At 41.5% G+C, this 22,463-nt stretch overlaps 1 long non-coding RNA gene across 1 annotated transcript; it reads right to left on the bottom strand.

The window, feature by feature from the left end:
• Nucleotides 1-637: 637 nt before the first annotated feature.
• Nucleotides 638-21,909, bottom strand: LOC148126016 (uncharacterized). The gene is made up of 3 exons (XR_015742543.1): nucleotides 21,722-21,909; nucleotides 2,369-2,502; nucleotides 638-1,398 (listed from the first exon to the last, which is right to left on the bottom strand). It is a non-coding gene; the product is annotated as an uncharacterized LOC148126016 (long non-coding RNA).
• Nucleotides 21,910-22,463: the final 554 nt, after the last annotated feature.

Raw genomic sequence — 22,463 nt, 5'->3', positions numbered from 1 at the left:
TATTCCTCAATATTCCCTAAATATCAATTCTGCACTTCAGTTTGCTTATTTATTCCACTGTTCCTGCATAGATTCTGATTATTTTTATATAGTGATTCACTCTAAATGTGCATACTTAAGATTGCAGTATTTATCTTCTTAAAAAGAAAAACAACAACATTCCCACGGTAGTTTTGATGGTGAAATTAGAAGGCAATAAGAGTTTTTGAGGCATAAGTTGGATTGTTCTGCTCATTTTTCACCTGCTGCTGCTGTTATGGTAGATTTCATTTTGACAATAATAACAACGGAATAATAATAATAGGACAAAGTAATAGAAAATAAAGAAGCTAAAATGCTCCTTTAGACTTTAGAATTCAAGCAGAGAGGCACCTGCCACATAAGAGGCACCCCAACAATTATTTATAAAAAAGGCAGATAACCATATTTACTTATTATTTATTTATATTCCATCTTTATTAGTGTTATAAAGAATTCCAAGCAGAGAACCTGGAGGAGAATTTGGTATACACATACCAAATTATGTGTATACTAGAGGTGGGATTCACAATTTTTTATTATTGGTTCTATATGCGTGGCTTGGTGGTCATGGTAGGGGAAGGATACTGTAAAATCTCCAGTCAGAGGTGGTATTTGCCAGTTCTCTGAACTACTCAAAGTTTCCACTACCAGTTCTCCAGAACCAGTCAGAACCTGCTGAATACCACCTCTGGACTAAATACCAAATTCTCCTTCCTCCTTCTGTTTTCCTCACAACAAGTCTGTGACGTGAATTGGACTGAAAGTGAATGACTAGTTCAAAGTTACCCAGATGGTTTTTCAAGAGTAAAGCAGGATTAGAACTCATAGTTTCTCAGTTTTTAGCCTGGTGCTTTAACAACTAGACTAAATTGGCTTTCATTATTACCCAGTATCATTTTACCAGAATTTGCAAGCCTTCAAATGTATCCGTCCATTTCCCCCTTTTTAGTAAATATTCAGTCAAAATATATATTTCTAGTTTGACTCAATTTTCTCTAGCAAACACAACTAGCTTCATGACTTATATATTCATTTTCAGATACATATTCCCCGTTGCATCATACAATCTATCAAATATTCACTACAAATCATGAAGATTGGCACCCAAAAATGTATCACTGTCTGCATACAACAATGTACATCCATTCATATACCCAACAAATATTTAACATTCCTACAAACATTCCTTATACAATTATCTATAAATACATTTAAACCAGTAGCTCTCAACCTGTGGTTCACGGACCATTGGGGGGCTACGATGTCATCCCAGGGGGTCAGTGAAGGTTTGAAGAAATGTTATGATTTAAATCCTGAGTTAAGTCTTGGTTGTCCATGGCCATGGTCCAAGGCCACAAAAGGTGTTTAAAAGGGATCCTTGATGAAGAAAAGAATGAGAATTACTGCATTAGACAGTATGAGTGAAAGCAGATACTATCCGTAGCTGATAACTTTATTTCTTATTGCAGTAATAAGTTCATATTTAAAATTTTACATCGCTGTAACTTGTAAAATTATTAATATTGATTTTTTTTATAGCACTGCACAAATTTCATTCATCCTCTTTCTCACAACTTTACTGGATCAAGCTTTTAGATAAATAGAAGAAGCAAAATAGACTGGAATGTTCGTTTCCACAGCTTCTCCATAGTTTTAGGTTGGGAAGAAAACAGTGAAACAATGAAGCTCACAGGTGCTGAAGTTGTAAACAATAATTTCTCCCAATATAATATAAAGATACCAAGACAATCAGCCATGATTAAGTCTTTGACAAGATGACATTTTTGCAACAAGCATCTTGCCAGAATTTATTAGCATATTGGGCCTAACAAACTTTCCTCTGCTTTATGGTTGGCCTGGCTCAGCAGTTCTTTCTATATTTTGATGAACAGAATGTTTTGTATCATGTCATGCATGGAGGTACCCAGAGTAATAATTAGACTAATATTGTAAACCATAAAAGAATAAATGAAATGCAGTAATGTGCAGATATTATTAAATAGAAATAGGAAACCTAAATAATTAATTCTTAAAGCCACCCAGAGAGGACTATAGCTTTACCATGCTTCGTGCACAAGGTCATGGGAGTTAGATTAAGTTGACAAGCCTATCTCAGATGGAACAAGGGTTCGTCAGTGCCCTTATTTAATAGAACTTGCATGGGTTATAAAGTACTGTTTTATTACACTATCCTCAAAATTTGAGTGAAAAGCATTTTAAATCCAGTCCTCATTGAGGGATTTGGGAGATCATATATTTATTAAATGTATAACAGGAACAATGATGCTTTAAAAGTTAAAAACTGCCCAGTTTCCTTGACTTTTTCATCCTACCTCATAGAATTTACCTTATTTTTAATTGCTTTTAGAGAGGCAGTTTGGTCTAATGGTTAAGTCACCGGGCTAGAAAGCAGTGAATTGTAATCCTGCCTTAGGCACAAAGCCAGGTGGGTGACCTTGGGCCAGTCACTTTTTCTCAGACCTAAGAAGAAGTCAGGATACAAATAAATACATTTAAATAAATACTTTTATTCATTTGCTGTTTTGTTATCCTCTGCTTCAATAGATTGTACTGAATGCAATAAAACTGTACCAAATTAAATAAAAAGAATAATATAAAAACTAGTAACAGTCAAAAGCCTAAATAAGATAAAACTTTGAAAGTCAATCTTTAGCTGGTGCTAAATATCCAAATAATGTCTGGAAAGAGTCATTAGGAAAAAGAATAATCACACCATACTCTCAAAAGTTTTCTTGCCACTTTTTGACTGAAGATTGTGTATTCCTTTAGGTGCACAAATCCCAAGCTAACCCCTGCACTTTGATTAGTACACAGAAATTAATACGAAGATGTTCTTTGAAACCTAAATCATATGCTCAGAGTTGCACCAACTAGAACACAAATGTGCAGGCTATGGCCACCCTTAACTTAATTTCCAAACCTGTCTCCCTACAAATATTTCAGATTTCTGAAGAGGTTGAATACCTTAGTTTCAATATAACTGGAAGAGTAACACAGCAGTAGCAATTGAACTTAGACTTATGCTTTATAGTGCTTTACAGCCCTCTCTAAGTGGTTTTACAGAGTCAGCATATCACCCACAACAATCTGAGCCCTCATTTTACCCACCTCGGAAGGATGAAAGGCTGAGTCAACCTTGAGCCTGGTGGGATATTAATTGCCTAATTGCAGGCAGCTGGTAGTCAGCAGAAATGGCTTGCAATGATGCACTCTAACCACTGTGCCACTGAGGCTCATATAAGTAGTAATATAGATGTAATAATAGGTGTAAAGAGTAATATAATCCTAAAGAAAATAAACCCTGACTGTATTTTGGAAGGACGGATACTGAAGCTGAAGCTTAAATACTTCGACCACCAAATGAGAAGAGAGGATTCATTGGAAAAGACTCTGATGTTAGAAAAAATTGAAGGCAACAGGAGAAGGGGATGGCAGATGATGAGATAGTTAGATAATATTGATGCATTGAACATGAACTTGGGCAACCTTGGAGGGCAGGGGAACCTGATGTATCATAGTCCATGGGGTTGCGAAGAGTCAGACATGCACAACAACTGAACAACAACAACATGCACTACAAAGCACAAATGAATCACATATTCTATGGGTTTCACCAGGAAGATGGTTAGAGTTGAATTGTTGATAACTTTCCAAGCCAATGCCCCAGCTTCCTGTCCTACAGGAATTCATTTGGAGAAATTACCCTAGAAAGTTTTTCTTCGCAGGTCAGTTTCCATATCAAGTTCAAGTCTAATTCTTAGAAAGTCACCACTTTCTAAGAAGAATTCAAATAGACTGAATCAGGTTCACAGGAGGTCAAATATAACTAAAGGTCTAACAAAGTCCATTAAAGACAGATGGGAGAACATGGAAATGTTTAGTTTTCATAAACAAAGAAAAAAGAGAGAGGATATTCAACATTGCATAGATAAAAAGAATGTAACCATTCTGTTAATTTTTGGACTTTCTCCCACAGACACCCCTCTCCCAAGACCTCAATTATAAATTACACTGATTTTTTGATCTAAACAAATTGGTTGATCTAAATCACTGCTCCATGCTATTAGAAAACAGAAGGTGTTCATTTCAACAAGAAAAGCAGGCATCTCTAGTTTAAATGGAAATGAAGGTAGGATGTTAGATTATAATGGATTGCAAGAAAAGTAAGTGAAAAGCAGAGGGATCTAATTCGCTATGTTGCACACAATAAATAGCAATATATTCAATATTTTGGAATCAACCACTAAAATAACCTAGTTTAGATATGGACCTGGTAAATAAGATGGAAAACATTCCAAATTTCCCAAAGAAAGCACTGGAATTTCCAAAAAGGATACAGTTCTATTCTTATTAGGTTGATGTTTTTGAGACATCTGTGTGTTTGTGTAGGCAGACACACATATATAATTGAATTCTGTCACCTAAGTAACACTTCTTTTACTACTTCAAAAATGGCTACTCAGCTGCTGGGTCAGACCAATTATTTTTTAAATCATTCGAATTTACCTATCCTCCAACGTGTGGCAAGGAGAAACAAAGCAGCAACACCTCATTCTCAGTCTGTTCTCAAGCTCTTTTATGCAAGGACACATCTGTTTGCTCAATTAAAGATCCAATGACTACAATGCAACTGTATATCATTCGTATTACCTTTCTGTCACAGACACTTTATTCACAACTTTTTACCTCCAAAAGGTCTTTTTCTGCTTAGCTAGGTGCTTTATCCCAGCTTAATTTCCACCCCCCAAGACTACAATACGCTTGAAGCTGAAATTTTCATGCCTTGCATATATCTCTCTATTGGAAACCTTCTGTTTCTTTACTTTGCTGGAAGTATTATTTGTTTTCCTTCTTCCTTTACGGCCCTTTCATTCAACCTTATTTGTCAGATGCCGTCTTTCTAATGTCAGGAAGGTCCTTGAAATATGATGTCTTGAGAGTGTTTAAGTATCTCACCAATGGTTCTTTGTGGGATTCAGCATATTTTACAAGAATGAAATGTTACCCAATATACTGAAGAAATATAGCTTAATGTAGGAAAGACCCCTAGAAACAGTCTGAAGAAAAGCTTTTATTTAAACAGAGTAAAAATCACATCTAGGTTTGAGTCTCAGCCCGGAATGGGTATGAAAACTTAATTTGTTGTTCTATACCTTTCTAATTTCAATTGCTTAAAAAAAAATATCCAGCACGTCTCTTTATTTTGTATTGATTTTATATATGCAAAGACAGAAAAAGAAAGCTATTCTTGTTTGAAACTATTTGAAACTAAACCATTTCTCCTTCAGAAAAATTAACTTTATCAAAATGTAGTCTTGGACAATTTAAAGTGAATGCATACTGACATTAAAAATCAACCCACTTAACTACTGTCCTAAATGGGGGGAAAAGCAGACATTGACAATTATGACATGAAGTAATTCCAGAGAAAAAGTATAATTTAGTGATATTTCCTTCCTACTCCTTAAAATAGCTTCTTGCCATACTTAATACTACAATTCTAAGTGCAAACTTGGAAAATCTGCAGTTGTGTTTCATATGTATTATGTATGCATACCAACCTACATTTTCTAGCCAAAAATAAAGCATCGATTTCAAATTAGATATTCAAGCTGACTGCAAAGACTGGTTAGTAAAGCAATGGGGGAGGGGGAGAATGAGTGTAAAATTAAATTATCCAAATCAAAATAAATATAACAGTAGAAAGCCTTTTGGGATTATAGCCAACTATCAATCAGGTGCATGCACCTAGGAAAAACTTGTTTTCAATGTATGCAATTATGCTAGGCCTACACAAAGTAAGCTTCTTAAATAAAGAGGTTACAAGTGATTAGAGCAGGGGTGGGATTCTACCAGTTCGCACCTATTCGCTAGAACCAGTTGTTAACATTCTAAGCAGTTCAGAGAACCGGTTGTTAGAAGAAATTACTGGCCTAATCCTGTAAGGAAGGCTGGAAGGAAACATTCTGGTGTTGCTTACAGAAACTGCCTCTCTGTTAACCCTTATTACATTCTTGGCAGGACTAGACTTCCTGTCTCTGGAACTTCTCTGGAGTTTTTTTCCCCTCCTTTGATGGCACTTTGCTTGTGTGGAATGGCCATTCAAAGTTAAAATGGCACTGAAAAAAGTGACTTATGGCCATTTTTCACACTTACGACTGTTGCAGCATCCCCAGAGTCACGAGAGGCCAGGCAAGATGTGTTCCCCAATGTGAGTGATATTGAATTGGCCATGCCCAGCCAATAACATGACCACCAAGGCATGTCCACCCAGTCACATGACCATCAAGCCACGCCCACCACCTAAGCCACACCCACAGAACTGGTTGTTAAAAATTTGAATCCCACTCCTGGATTAGAGTACCTAAGTATATATGATATTGTTGTTTTGTATACCCAATCTAAAACTGAGGAGAAATTTTCTGTCAATGAGAACAATTATTCAGTGGAACAGCTTGCCTCCAGAAGCTGTGGGTGCTGGAAGTTTTTAAGAAGAAATTGGGCAGCCATTTGTCCAGAATAGTATCTGGACATGAGCAGGGAGTTGGATTAGAAGACCTCCAAAGTCATCCCAACTCTTTTATTCTGTTATCCTGAACAGATTCAGGATGATGGAGAACTAGCTTCCTATTTCCTTCTCTGCATAGTCCCATCAGAAATCTTTGAGCTGTTACTTGTATTTCAAAGATAGTTTTCTTTGAAATCCATGGACATTTTTCTAGAAATTTTGACGTCTTTACCCAGAAGACTGGTTGGGAAAGAAATGATTACATGAACTCTTTCCTTCCTGCATAGTTCCAAAGATCCTAATGCTGACCATCAGGAAATTCATTTATATAATAAAATAATGTGTACATCTATACCATTATTTGGGTCATCAGGAAGTAATGTATTGCAGTTTTAAAAATATAGAAAACCAGCATATTCCTAATTGAAATGTTACCTCTAAAATTCAACATAGTCTCTTCCAACTGTAAACATATTAATCCAACACACACACACACACACACACACACACACACACACACATGCAGGGAGGGAGAAGGAAGCAGGGATGGATGGATGGGGAGAGGGAGGGAGGGAGGAAGAGGGGGAGAGAGAGGGGGGGATTCAGGCAATATCATGGCAAAAAAAGCCATATTAAAAATGACAAAGAATAGCAAATATAAAATCATAACTGGTATAGTGTTAAGGTTTGGTACAGTGGTTAAGGCACTAGGCACAAAGCTAGTGATCTTGGGCCAGTCTCTCCCTCTTAGCCCTATACAGTGGCAAACCAATTCTGAAAAAATGTTGACAGGAAAATCGCAGGGACTAATCCAAGCAGTTGCCAGGAGTCAGTACTGACTCAGACACTGAAAAAGAGAAGTCATGAAGTTGTCAATATAACCAGATTGCAGACTCCGCTTCATTTCCCAACTCCTTCTAGATGGAAAGCTTTGATCTTTTTATAAGAAAGGAATAGAAGTCCATGACGAATTGGGCATCCAGTGTCATTAACAGTTTCAGATTAATGTCAGAAATCTCTGAAAACAGGAAAGCCAGGAAATTGAAGACCATTACTTCAGGAAGATTTATATTTTTGAAAAAAAATTAGTGACAAATAGTCTGGAATTTGCCCTAACTGTTTAATGCCTGTTTTCTGTATTATGCTCAGTTTCATTTTCTTTATCTCTCTGTATAAGAAAGGAGATAGAGTGCTTAATTTCAGACTTCTTTCTTACCTTAGGCTGTGTACATGAACATAGTACATTTAATTTTATTTATTTAGAAACTTCTCAAAATCTGTAATGATTTGCATTTTGAACTATGAATTTGGGAAGAACTCTCTTCTTTTGCAACAGACCATCATTATTTGGGAAAATCTTTAATTATCTTCTTCCATATTGAATTTACAGGGGTGGGTTTCTACCAGTTCTGTGCACCTCTGTAGAACCGGTAGCTCTGAAGAGCAGTAGACATAGAACCGGTTCTATGTCTGCTGATGTTTTTGCCTTCCCACCCACCCAGGCTCTTACCTGATCTTTATTTCCTGATTTTTCAACTTCAGCTGCCGAACAAGGCACAGCTGCAGTTTAAAAAGCAGGAAAAGAGGGCTGTTTCAAAGGCTGCTTCTCTGCGCCCAGCGTGCTGATGACGATTTATAAGTGGGTGGCTCCCAGCGTTCAGGGAAGCTCCTAAATCCTGAACCGGTAGTTAACCCTGTCATATCCGACCCCTGACTTGAAAAGGGGAGCTTACATTTTTTAAAACAAAATAACATAATTTGATTTTTGTTTATCCCTTTGAGAGAACTCAATATCCCAAGGCTGGAGAGAAACCCAGGAGATGGCATTACCTAAAGTATTTTGGTGTTTATATTTTGACTTTTTAATTCCAGAAAGGTTAGTGCCACATGTGAGGGTCCTATCCTTCTTCATATTAGGATTAAGGGGGGAAATATGAGGCAAACATTTGGTGGAAGGTAACTTTTGGCAGCTGGAACTTCCTTCTGCTGCTCAATGCAGAAGAAAGAATCAAGTTATGAAGACAAAGAGCTTCTGGGAGATAAGTTTTGGATTCCAGCTTTTCACTCTGCAGGCCTCATTATTTCCTCTATTATTTTTATTTTATTTTGTTTCACTAGTGGTAATATACAGTAGTGAAAGAGTAAGTAGAAGAAGATAAACACTGGCAAATTTTGTGCCTGGAGAAGGTTGCTAAGATTATAACAAACTGCAGAATGAATCAGTCAATCACTTGTGGACCAAATAAAGATTGAGAGCTCCCTTGAAAAGATGATCAGCAAGCAGAAACTCACACAGTTTCACCGTGTGATGCGAGCAGATGATAGACTGGGAAAAAATGATTATGCTTGGTAAGGTTGAGGGAGATAGAAAAAGAGGCAGACAATGGATAAGGTGGATAGATAGGGTCAAGGCGATTACAGGAATGTCTTTGGAAGAGCTAAAACTTATTACTAGGGACAAATTGTGACCATTTATCCATGCTGACACCAGGAGTTGAATCCAAGCTGATGTCACCTAACCAACCATTTGTGGCTCTTCTCCCAGGGAAAGTCATGTAATTATGAGCGCATGGAAAAGGAAATCCTTTAATATCCTCCCAAACTTTAAAAATAAGAATCGATTCTCTTGTGTAGAGGCAAATTGGTTGTACAATATGCAGTCTGAATTGACTGTGCAATTTTATCAGAGGTTAAATGTTTATAAAATAAAAGAAAGAAATGAACAGAGCAATTGTTCACCGCAGGGATTCCTTTTAGTACAATCATTTTGCTAAATAAATCAACATACATAGCAGGTCAGGACCCAAGATTTCTTACAAATTCTAATAGAAAGCTTTCAAACTAAGATTTTTTTTAAGGGTAGACAGGCCCTAATTCTCTGTAGTCTTATGAAATTTCCTACCTTGGCAGATAAGAACTTTGGTGTTAAGTTTGAGCAATGAGAGGCTGAACCAGAGCATGAGTGCAACAGTACTTTATTTTACAAATAAAGGGCTGACCGTGCTTGCCAAGCCTGGAACTGGCTCGCAGCAATCAGCAACCAGTTGGACCCCGCAGCCTACTTTTATAGCTGGCTGCTGGGGAGAACCAACCAATGGGAATGGGGGAATATCGCCCACACAAAGTGAGTGGACCTGAGTGAGAACTCCTTGAGTCCTCAGGACATAACACCCTTCCCCCAGATGCGAACACGCATAGTCCTTGAGGTAGACGGGGGTTTGTGTTGGCGCCCGGAGCGGCGCAACTCGGGAACATTGTCTGTCTGTTCGGTATCAGTCTGTGACGGTTGAGCTGGCATAGTGTCGCCAACACTCTCTCTGGACTGGGCATCCTCGGGAACCACCGGGTTGGTTTCTGGGTCGAGCTCTCGTGGGTTGGATCAGGTTGGTCAACTCTCTGGGCGTTGTTGTCCGAATTTGGGCTGACCGGAACGACCGCTGGCGCAGACTGGTCGCTGGGTGCGGTGTGGCTGGGCGGCGGATGAGACGGTTCCCCTTCGACTGGAGGCTCTGGATTCTTGTTTGCGAGGTTGCTGAGGCGCCTTCTGAGTTGGTCTATGTGCCTCCTCCAGACGCGACCATCCTCCAGCCTGACTCTATACGATCTTGGCCCGTGACGGCGATGACCTCGCCCGAATCCAAAGCGGGTCCCCAGCGAAATTCCTTGCGAATACCGGCTCCTGTAACATAAAATGTCTAACCCCGAAGTGGAAGCGAGGGGAGAGTCAGGGCAGTATTGTGGGTGCAGTCTATCTAATACAGTCCTCAGGCGCCGGCCCATCAGAAGTTCCGCTGGGGACTTATTGGTGACTGCACAGGGGTTGAGTGCTGGCTCATCAGGAACCGTGAGAGTTTGTGGTGCCAGTCATCTCTGCCAAACCTAGCGAGGGCCTCTTTGGTGGTCCTGACGGCCCTTTCAGCCAACCCATTACTCGCAGGGTGAAATGGGGCTGTGAAAATGTGGCGAATGCCAAGGTTGGCTGCAAAGCGGCTGAATTCTACTGATGCGAACTGTGGGCCATTATCGGAGACCAAGGAGTCGGGTAGTCCATGTGTAACGAACAGGCGCGTTAACATGTTGGTGATTGCTAGTGTGGTGGTCGTGGATAGCTGTGCCACGTCTATCCACTTGGAATAAGCGTCACGACCACTAGGAACATCTTTCCATGCACGGGCCGGCCAGATCGATATGGATTCTAGACCAAGGGGCGCTGGCGCTCTCCCATCTGGTAGGGGTGGCGATGGGGGAGCAGGACAGGATTCCTGGCAAATGCTGCAGGAACTTACCCAATTGACAATGTCCTCGTCTAGACCCGCCACCACACATAGCTGCGTGCCAACGCCTTCATTCTCACAATGCCGGGTGTCCTCGTGCAACGCCTCCAGGACTCGGGTGCACGCAGCGAGGTCGGAATGACCACTCAGTGCCCACAGAAGACAACCCTGCAAACTGGACAGCTCCTGCATGCGAGTCTTAAAGGGTGCGAATTTGTTATTAACGTTGCCTCCCGGCCACCCCTCCTCACCCAGTCGAGCACCCATGGGCGCGTTTGGTCTGCCTTTGGTTTTGGCGGCGATGTCAAGGGCGGTGATGGGCAGGTCCAACTGTGTGATTTCAAAAATGGCATTGACAGGAGCTGGGTCTTCAGCCGGAGCGGGTAAGGGGCAGCGACTGAGCGCGTCAGCGTGGGATAGAGTTTTGCCCGGGCGGTGGATAAGTTTGTATGAGTAGGCCGCTAGGAAAAGTGTCCACCGTGTCATCCGAGGGGAGAGGACTTGAGGTGTCTGTTTGTCGCCGTCCAGTAGGCCCAGAAGGGGCTTATGGTCGGTGACCAGTTCAAGAAGTGGCCAAAAAGGAATCGTGAAACTTTTTCACGGCTGCAACAGCTGCTAGGGCTTCCTTGTCAATTTGGCTGTAATTTCGCTCCGTGGCCGAGAGCGTCCTGGAGAAAAAGGCGATGGGGGCCTCGGCGCCATTGGCGAGTCGGTGACTAAGGACCGCCCAATTCCAAAAGGGATGCGTCTGCTGCCAGTACTAAAGGAAGGTTGGGGTCGGATTGGATGAGTACTGCCTCTGGCGTAAGTAGTGATTTGACTAGGCGTTAAACGCCTGGTCTTCTTTACCCCCAGTGCCACGGTGACTTTTTGTCTAGTAATCTGTGTAGGGGTTCGGCTACTGAGGCTTTATGGGGCAAGAAGGATGCATAAAGTTTAGGAGCCCCAAGAAAGCTTGTAGCTCCGCTTTTGGAGGTCGGTGTGGGAGCTTCGTGGATCGCCCTAACCTTGGACTCCAGGGGGTGAATGCCAGAGGCGTCAATTTTATAACCCAGAAAGTCCACCTGTCTAGTGGCAATGGCGCATTTTTCTTTTTTTTAACTTGAGGCCATGCTGTCTGAACCTCTCTAACACTGCTCGCACTCTCTGGAAGAGTTGGGGTCTGTCCCTGGCCGAGACCAAGATGTCGTCCGGTAGGGTACTACACCAGGGAGGCCCTGTAAAATCCGCTCCATGAGGGACTGAAAAATACCGGGGCAACACTTACGCCAAATTGGAGACGCTTGCATCGGAAGGCACCCTGTGAGTGACGATGGTCTGAAGTTCCGCTGTTTGGTTATCAACAGGGAACTGTTGATATGCTTGAGACATGTCCAATTTAGCAAAAATACTGCCCGGTTCGAATGTGTGCAATAAGTGCTGAATGACGGGCACAGGGTAGGCGCTAACTTGTAAATATTTATTGATTGTTGTCTTGTAGTCCGAGCAAATTCTCAGGCTACCATCTTTTTGAGGGGTGTGACAATGGGCGTCTCCCACTTGGCGAAATCTGTTGGCTCAATGACCCCTTGTTTTAGTAGTTTATCCAATTCAGCGTCTAGTTTTGGTCGAATAGCAAATGGAACTCTACGTGGTTTTAATCTGATTGGGACTGCCTGGGGGTCAACGGTGAACGAGATGGGGGTTCCATTATAACACCCCAGCTCTTCGCTGAACACATCTGCGTAGTCAGCGAATAAGGAGTCAGTGTCTGAGGTTGAGACAGCATGGACTCCTGTTAACCCTAGGCCGAGGTGGGGAAACCAATCGAGCCCCAATAAGGTGGGTAGATTGCCGTTAACTACCACTAGAGGTAGGTGGCCTTTAAAAGCTCTAAAACTGACAAAGAACTTGCCTCTGCCGATCACGGGAATGGCCTTCCCTGGTAGTCCTTCAGACCGAACTGGCATCTCTGAAGCCGGGTAGTAGATAGGCTGGGGTGGAGTCTCTTGAGGGTGTTCCACGAGATTATTGAGAGCGCTGACCCTGTGTCAACCTCCATGTGGCACGGTTTACCTTCTAGGGAAACGGAGAGAGAAATTTTACTAACAGTGTGGCCAGTACGCCTGGCAAGGTGGTGCGTGCGACAGTTTAATACTTGCCTCTGTGGTCCCGAGTGCGGACGGGGTCTGTGTGCAGCGCTTTGGGGCTTGGCAGACTCTCGCAATGTGCCGCCTCTTATGGCAGTTGTTGCAAACGGCTCCTTTAAACTTGCAGGTGGCCCTTTGATGTGATCTCCACAGGCTAGGAACAGCGTGATGTGCTTGGGTGGACCGGTGTATTCTTGTTTGGCCCCTACCTGCGACCGTCTGTCATTGGTGAGGCGATGGACATCGTTCTCATCGTTGTGGGCTTCCTCTGCTTCCACCTCTTCGGAATGGACTGGGAACGATGCTAGCTTGGCACTTGGGCCCTGAATTTCGGTGGCTGAGTTCGTTGCTAGCTCGGCTGCTAGGGCCTCCTCTACCGCTTGCGTAAGGTTGAGGTCTTTTTAGCTAGCAGTCGCTCTGTAGGTTGAGATCCTTGACCCCACAAACTAATTGATCGAGGAGCATGTCCTCCAGGTATGTTCCAAACCCGCAGTGCAGGGCTGCTGTTCTGAGGGCGGCCATATATTGATTGATGGTCTCCTTACTTGATTGCTTCCTCATACGGAACGTGAACCTCCTGGCGATTTGTGACGGTCTGGGAGCGTAGTGGTTAGTGAGGATCTCAAGCAACTCGGACCACGGAACGTTTTTAATTCTCTCGGCGCTACGAGTGCTGCGGCGGTATCGTAACGGTGGCTCCGCAGTAGATTAGGAAATAGGATTTTTCCGATGCTCTCCGCATCCGCCAGGCCGACCGCATCGATGTAATGATTGAAACGGTTCTTATACGATTCCCACTTCTCTTCGTCTGGTTTAAACGCTGGGAATACTGGGTTGGAACTCATGGTGCTGGAACGGCTGGGCTACCTGCGAAAAAATCTCTCTGGGACTACGGCGCTCGTGAGTAACTAGTGAAATCAGCTCTGGAGAGGTTTTTGCTAACCTCTCTGTCTCTCTCTGGTTACCACGTTGGCTGCTAGCCGTTGGAGGTGTCTAGATTCGCGCCAAAAAGTGGGCGTTAGTGACTCTCTACAGCGCTGTGCTGTGATTCCTACTGGCTCGAAATTCAAATGACACCCGTTTGAATTTCGCGCAAATGCAGAGCGGCTGCGGCTCGCAGCGCTTCACTTTCCCGTAGCGGGGCTAACAAGCGGCTACAGACGCTTCTAACTTTTGACTCAGACCGCTTTCTCTGGCTGCGGATCTGCGTTTGCTCTTTTTGATCGCTCGTTTTGTTAGCTGACCGCTCTCTCTGGCTGCGGATCAGCGTTTCCCTTCGCCAGCCGATCGCTCTCTCTGGGCTGCGGATCGGTGGCTAGTGACTCAGCGGTTGCAAGGTGCATCTGGTAGCCATCCCACCTCGTCGCCAGTGTTAAGTTTGAGCAATGAGAGGCTGAACCAGAGCATGAGTGCAACAGTACTTTATTTTACAAATAAAGGGCTGACCGTGCTTGCCAAGCCTGGAACTGGCTCGCAGCAATCAGCAACCAGTTGGACCCCGCAGCCTGCTTTTATAGCTGGCTGCTGGGGAGAACCAACCAATGGGAATGGGGGAATATCGCCCACACAAAGTGAGTGGACCTGAGTGAGAACTCCTTGAGTCCTCAGGACATAACATTTGGGTTGAGCTGTAATGGGTCTGGAGAAACTAATGTACAATAGAACTAAGTCCAAGCAAGTTCTTAGGAGAAGATATACGGCATAAAGAATAAAGAGTTGGAAGGGATATTGGAGGTCTTCTAGTCCAGCCCCCTGCTGAAGCAGGAGACCCTATACCATTTCAGACAGGTTGCTGTCCAGTGCCTTCCAATGATGAAGTGCCCACTAGGGGTGGGATACAACAGGGTCAACTACCGGTTCGGGATTTATGAGCTTCCCTGCACGCTGGGAGCCACGCGCCTGTAAATCGTTATCAGCATGCTGTGTGCAGAGATGCAGGCTTTGAAACAGCCCACTTTTCCTAGTTTTTTAACTGCAGCTGTGCCTCATTCGGCAGCTGAAGTTGAAAAATCAGGAAATAAAGATCAGGTAACAGCCTGGGTGGGTGGGAGGGCAAAAACATCAGCAGACATAGAACCGATTCTATGTCTGCTGCTTTTCAGAGCTACCGGTTCTACAGAGGTGGACAGAACCGTAGAAACCTAACCCTGGCGCCCACGATTTCTGAAGGCAAACTGTTCCACTGGTTGATTGTTCCCATGGTTAGGACATTTTGCCTTAGTTCTAAGTTGCTTCTCTCCTTGATTAGTTTGCATCAATTATTTCTTGTCTTGCCTTCTGGTACTTTGGAAAATAGGTTGAACCCATCTCTGAATTTGTTATTGAAGTGTCATCCATTTAAATATCCATATCATCTAATATTTATGAACTATGGCGTAGATCATAGCAACATTTTTTGAAAAGTTATAGGTGTTGTAGTTTAATACTATCAGGCTGCCTGGTTTGGGCTTAGTAGAAAATCACTAATGATTCAATACTTCCCAAGTCTTCAAGTTGACATGGTTGAAAACTCTCAGGCACAGCTCATCTAGATTAGAATCTGTGACTGGTGTTTCAAGCTGAACCTTCTTCCTCCAACCTGACCATTTTGAAGGATACTTCATGTGGTACTTGTGGTCCTGAAACCAAGTGGTTGACATGTTTTTATAATCTTCTCTGGCTTGGGATTCATCTGTCCTCAATCCATATTTTGCAAACATCCCCATCCACAAAGACAACAAAAATACATTGGTAAACTGGGATAGTACAGAATTTCTTGAGAAATGAAGAGAAGATGGAGAATTGTCCACCATGGCAACCATTTTGTGACTATGCAAGCATTCTGACAAAGCCATTTTGTCATAATGCTCATGAGAAGTTATCAAAATGTTCAGTGTGCCCACCAGTCTAAAAAGATTGCTTACCTCCCACAGAGCCTTCATAGACTTGAAGATCATAAAAACAGGGAAATATGCTATACATTTTTTTAAAGGCAAAAACCACACTAGGTTATGGAAAGAGTACAATTACAATGAGCTGATTTCTCACTTTTGCATTGGGAAAGCTTCAGTCTTACTTCAACTATTTCTGCTAACATAATTAATTCTATGTAAAGAAAATTATCGCAAAGTTGAAAAAAGGAGATGTTTTAAAAATAATCTAATAGAGGGAAGAAACTGGGGATCTGTGAAGACAGATTAAGGTTTAATTTCACAACAGTTTATGGTATGAAGAGTGTGAGACCTTGCATGATTCTATTTAACATGTGACATCCAACAGAGGAGGCAAGAACTGTAGGGCATTTTGACATGAAAAATGTGGATTTGCTATATGAGTATTTATCCGAGCTCACAACTAGCAGGCAATGAGGCATGAAATGTATTGTCAAACATACAGAGTTCCAAATATAATGCATTACTTTAAGTTAAGCACTGCTTTTAGGAGACCTGGTGAGACTCTCATTGAAAGGCATGGACTCCTGCTTTTTCTGTTTCATCAGCTCTTTTAGCTGTGGCAGTTTATAACATCAAGAAGAAAGTTGCAAAGTGAAAGTAATTAAGTTCTGCCAAATCGTGAGGAGTGCACAACTGGTTCCCAGTGACAGTTTGCTCCTAAGTAAGGTAGTCAGTTTCTAAAGCCATTTGAAGATGCTTGCTTAGCAGTGACAGTTACACAATAAATATCTATGAATGTGTGGATTCTGCATAAGCAGAAGGAGAAAAAGAGGATCAAGTTTTGGAAATACTTCATAAACAAACCTACAGTCCTACAGAATAATATGTTCTAAGTTGTTTCTTTTGGTATTCATTCATTCATTCTTTCATTCACTCACTCATTCAAACTGTACTATGTCTTTCTATTTGTATAAATATTCATAATATGGAGATTTGTGTAACTCACAACTCCCCCCCCCCCTTAGTTTCAGCAGGTGGCAGCACCTAACCGAATTTCATTGATGATGATGATGATGATGATGATGATGATGATAATAATAATAATAATAATAATAATAATAATAATAATAATAATAATATTACAATACCCCGGATATCACAATTGTGGCAAAGAAAAAAGTGTGAATCGTTGACATTGCCATACCTGGTGACAGCAGAATCGTCGAGAAACAACTTGAAAAAAATCACCAGATATCAGGACTTAAAAATCAAACTGCAGAGACTCTGGCATAAACTGGTGCAGGTGGTTCCAGTGGTACTCGGCACACTGAGTGCTGTGCCTAAAGACCTAGGCAAGCACTTAAAAACAATTGGTGCTGACAAGATCACCACTGGTCAGCTGCAGAAGGCCACCTTACTGGGATCTGCTTGCATAATCCGCCGATACATCACACAGTCCTAAACCCTTGGGAAGTGTTCGACTAGTGATTTGTGATATGAAACCCAGCCTATCTCGTTTGCTGTGTACACTGTTGTTTTTCGTAAATATTAGTATAATAATAATAACTAAAATTATAAAAATATAAATACCTAAGCAAAAATATAATACCTAAGCATTTAATATAAATACCTGGACTTGGATGGGAGACTACTAGGAAATACCAAATCTGTAGATTAGTCTGGGAAGTAAGAAAGAAATCTGAAAAGTCCCTTCTCACTCACATGGGTGACACGCATCTTTCTCAAACTTTTGTCCTTCACCAGGCCTGAGAGTTTGAGGGTTCTGCCCAGTGTCTTAGCTGCTTCCACCACCGCAGTCTTCCGGTTGTTCTTGGGATTGATTGGAGCCACTCTCCCAGTTTAGGAGTCATAACTCCTACCACCACTGGCACTAATTTGAGCTTTACTTTTTATATCCCCTCTAATTCTCCTTCAGGCCCTGATACTTCTCCAGCTACTCATATTCCTTTTCTTGGTGTTGCTATCTCTTTGCACTACTACATTTATACTACTGACAACTCTCCAGTTCTCTTCTCAGTCTGGTCTATTACTGCAAAGTCTGGTTGATTGACCAGTATTGCCCATCATTCTGGATCTGGAAATCCCACAGGATTTAGCCCTCTTATTCTCCATGACCTTCTATGGAATCTCCCATCTGGACTTGGGAGGGTCTAGCCCAGAGATGGGGCTAGACCCTCCCTTCATGACTTGTGGGCCTCAATTCCCAGAATTCCTGGCTCAGGAATTTTGGGAGTTGAAGTCCACATATCATAAAGGGACCATTGTTCCCCATCTCTAGTCTAGCCTATCCCTCTGTAGAGGGATTCTGTCCACAATGCCAGCAAGTTGGTTATGTCATCTAGTGTACGCTGCTCCTACCTTTATCTTATATCCTGCCACTATGTGTTGGACTGTCCCTGTGACCTCTTTGCATAGTTTGCACCTTGGATCTGTCTAATGTACTAGACCTCTACTTCTATTGACCTGATGCTTAATGCCAAAGTAGAAATCCCTTCTCTCAGTTGAGGTGAAGGCCTTAGACACAACCTGCCCCCATTTTTTATGCAGCTCTTTCATCAATCCACAGGAATATTATGACCACTTCATAGGTTCACCAGGGAGATCACACTTAATGACCCAATTAGAGTAAAGGATTTAGGAATTGGAACTTTTACAACTCTCTGCCTAAGCAGGTAATGAACCAATCCAAATTAGGTGAGAAATGAAATCTCCCTGGAGGACATATACGGGGTTCCTCTAACCAACTTACTCTGACTGAAGAAGCTACTTGGATAAATAACAAAATGTTTCAAATCAAGAAGAAAAGAAGCCCAGTTGCCATGACTCAACTTCCAGAAACAGTACCTGATGACTGAGAATCTTCAATGACAATTATCTGTTTTCTCTAACTTTTGCTAATTTCCCTCAGTGCTGCTGTGATGTAATGTTCCAGTAGATGACCTATTTCCCTATCAGTGCTTTCTTCAGCATGTTAAGCACTTATTTAATAGCTAAAAGATCAACTATGGAGTAGCATTTCTATGGCAATGCATTAATGGTGGGAAAGAATAAAATAGAACAAAATAACAGAGTTGGAAGGGACCTTGGAGGTCTTCTAGACCAACTGCCTGCTCAGGTAGGAAACCCTATATCAGTGAAGGTGAACCTTTTTGGCACCAAGTGCCCAAAGCAGAACACTCATGCCTGTTTGGGGGGAATTTTGCAAGCCATTTTCGGGCCATTTTCAGACCATTTTTCCAGCTGAAATGGCCCAGAAAACAGCCCAGAAAACAGCCCGAAAACTGGCCTATTTTTTGGCCAATTTTTGGCCATTTTCTGGCACCTGTGAAGACCAGCTGGCTGGCATGCATGTGCATGCCTGAAAACAGAAGAGCAGCTGGCAACAGTACACATGCCCACACATGCCATAAGTTCACCATCATGGCCCTATATAATTTCAGACAAATGGTTGTCCAATCTCTTAAAACTTCCAGTGTTGGAGAATTTCTTAGTTCTAGGTTGCTTCTCTCCTTGATTACTTTCCATCCATTGCTTCTTGTCCAGCCCTCAAGTGCTTTGGAGAATAGCTTGACTCTCTCTTCTTTGTGGCAACCCCTGAGATATCAGAACACTGCTATCATGTCACCCCTAATCCTTCTTTTCATTAAACCACACATACCCAATTCCAGCAACTGTTCTTTATATGCTTTAGCCTCCAGTCCCCTAATCATCTTTGTTGCTCTCCTCTGCACTCTTTCTAGAGTCTCGGCATTTTTTTTACATCATGGTGACCAAAACTGAATGCAGTACCCCAAGTGTGAATTATGAGATGGGTTTATAGATTATAGTTCACCAAATATATTTATGTGAAATTGCACATGGACTTGGTTACTCTTTGGATCAACTTCTGCTATGTTAGAATACATTGGGTAAGGAGGACATCCAGATGCCACACAGCCTCAAATAGCTTCCATGGTCACATCATAATTAACAATGAGTTTAGGGACAAGATTGTAAGGTTCTATTGGAAGACCCTCAGAGCAACCTGCTGTGTTCTATTTTCAGGATGTTGGGGGTTGAGGCCCAAAGACCCTGTTTTTCTGCTTCAAATGTCAGGAATGGTCACCTCCCACAAGAAGACTGTTTGGCCCCAACTCTGGTTGCTTCCAAAAGTTTCTTAAAATGGAACTTTTCTGGAGGGGATTAATGGGCTCTCAGCCCATGACCTTTTTGGAGTTTAGCTTTGCTTATTTTTACTGTTGGATGTATGATATAACACTTGTATTATTATTGTGTTTTTTTAATGTTATGGTCCATCAAGAGTCTTTGCATGATTGTGGTGGGTATAAATATGATAGATGAACAAATAAGTTCTAAACTGTGCATTATTCTTCTTTTGAAAATAAAGGTGTTTTTTTTTTTAATTTTCCTCGGTAATTTGTCAGGAGACCTGCACTGAAACAGTCTCTTTGGTTGGTCAGCTGATTTCAGATCTGGATAGATCTGGACAATTACATACAAGTCCTTCTACCTCTTATGTTAAAAACAAAGCTACAATTGCAGCAACCTTCATTTTCAGGCTGTTTCTATTTCAGCTGGCAAAGCGTGCATGGAAATTAATAATAGCTTTTCCATCTGCAAATAAAAGTGTGGCACTTTAAATTTTTGGCAGCAAACTGGCATTTTGTCATTTAATCATTTCACATCATTACACTGCAATATGCAATGTAATGATATGACACACTTAGATGACAAACACTGGGTACCTCCTGTACTGGAAGGAATAATGTAATAGGAAGGAAATTATATACTTAAGGCTGCCAGAGTTTCGCTTCTACAAGTTGGATTAAGATATTGTATGAGAGCAGGTTACAAGGAGAAAAAAAGGAGGAATTCACCTACAAAAAAAGGAGGAATTCACCTACAAATGACCTAGATAGCCATTTAAAGTTAATTCCCGCATGGTGATCAGGCCTTTACCAAAACAAGGGGTAGATGGGAACTCTACCTCTTGCTGAAAAGCTATATGCTTCTTGCCTTTTGCACAAAACAGGTTAAGAGAAAGAGTTGCAAGAGATTCAAACACTGATTGTTATTCACAGATGTTGCATTTAATACACAGAAGTCATAGTAGCTATATAATGTTGGTACAATGACTCTAATGATCTATATACCATAGGAAATATATCACATTCATGCATTCTTTTACCTTGCCAATAAGGCTTGTTTTTGCCAAGTAGGCTGTTTCTTCTGGAACAATTATCTAGAATGCCACAAACTAGTTATGGTTTTGGAAAATTAGCAGAATCCCTCCAGAAAGGGAAGGTTGATCTGATCTAGAGAGAAAAGGGACATTCAGAAGTTATCCAAAACGTTCTGTTCCTATAATAGTACTACTTAACTACTTCTTGCCCCTTTCAAAAAAAAACTGTATTCCTGCTTGATGTGGGAAAGAATGTAACTCTGACTTTGGGTTTTATAGATTAGATTGATAGATTTTTATAGAAATGACTTGTTCATATTATTATGGAAAAACAAAAAGCTGTGGAATAAGGCAAATGCCTTATTCTACTGCAACAGAGAGAATCAAAAGTCAATGCTTCATTTTCTTTTTCCTACCTTTCCCCATTTCTCTTTCCCCTTTCCACTCCCCCTTCACTGCTCTTTTATTTTCTTTTGTATTTTATAATACTTTATAACTTAATAAAAATGTTTTTTAAACTTGTTTGTTTCATTTCTAAACAAAATAGTTAAACATTTCCTTCAAAGCTCTTTCTGCCTATCTGATGTATACTAATAAAGCATGTAGATCAGCCTTTAAACTGACTACACTGAATATCAAACCTTCTGCTCAATACTATAAGCAATTTAATAATCTAGTTAAAAGCATCTTACCAGTACTAATTTAGAACAGAATACGCCAACAAACAGAAGGCAGATCTAACTCTTCAGGTCTTCCAATTTTGCACCTCTTGCCATTATAATTGAGTCCATTCACCCTGCTACTTTTGTCTTCTCTTTCCTTCCGCCTTTTTCAGCAGTATGGACATTTCAAGGGATGTGAGATTGATGGTAGGCTGAAAGAACCTGAGAAAAATATCAATACCCTCTAAGAAAGAGATTGCCTTTGCATATTTGATTTAGATGGCTATGTTCTCACATTTCTAAATCTGAATTTAAATATGAATTTGCTAACCCAATATCCCCACCATCACCAAAAAAAGCAGATACAATAGATATCTTAAATTGAGTGTTTTTTTCCCAGATCCCAGATCTCAGTTCTTGATCTAGAACAGGGGTGCCAAACTCACGGCCCATTGGCTGGATGCATCATGCACTGGCCATGCCCATCCCTGTTGTCGTGAAGGGGAAAAAAAGTCATGATACATCATGTGATGACATGACGACACACATTTGACACCCCTGTTCTAGAAAATCCAGTGAAAAGACAGTTTTGCCAGTAAGAAAATGATAGGATAGGATAGGATAGGATAGGATAGGATAGGATAGGATAGGATAGGATAGGATAGGATAGGATAGGATAGGGTAGGGTAGGGTAGGATAGGGTAGGGTGGGATGGGGTACAGAAGGGAATGGAAGGGAAGGTTAGGAAATTTTGTCAAACATGATAGAATTT

The sequence above is a fragment of the Pseudonaja textilis genome, chromosome 3 (assembly GCF_049901715.1).
Source record: "Pseudonaja textilis isolate UNSWEBS1 chromosome 3, rPseTex1.2, whole genome shotgun sequence".
Taxonomy (NCBI): domain Eukaryota; kingdom Metazoa; phylum Chordata; class Lepidosauria; order Squamata; family Elapidae; genus Pseudonaja; species Pseudonaja textilis.
The sequence above is the reverse complement of the archived record's forward strand: the minus strand, read 5'-3'. Positions and strand labels throughout refer to the sequence as shown.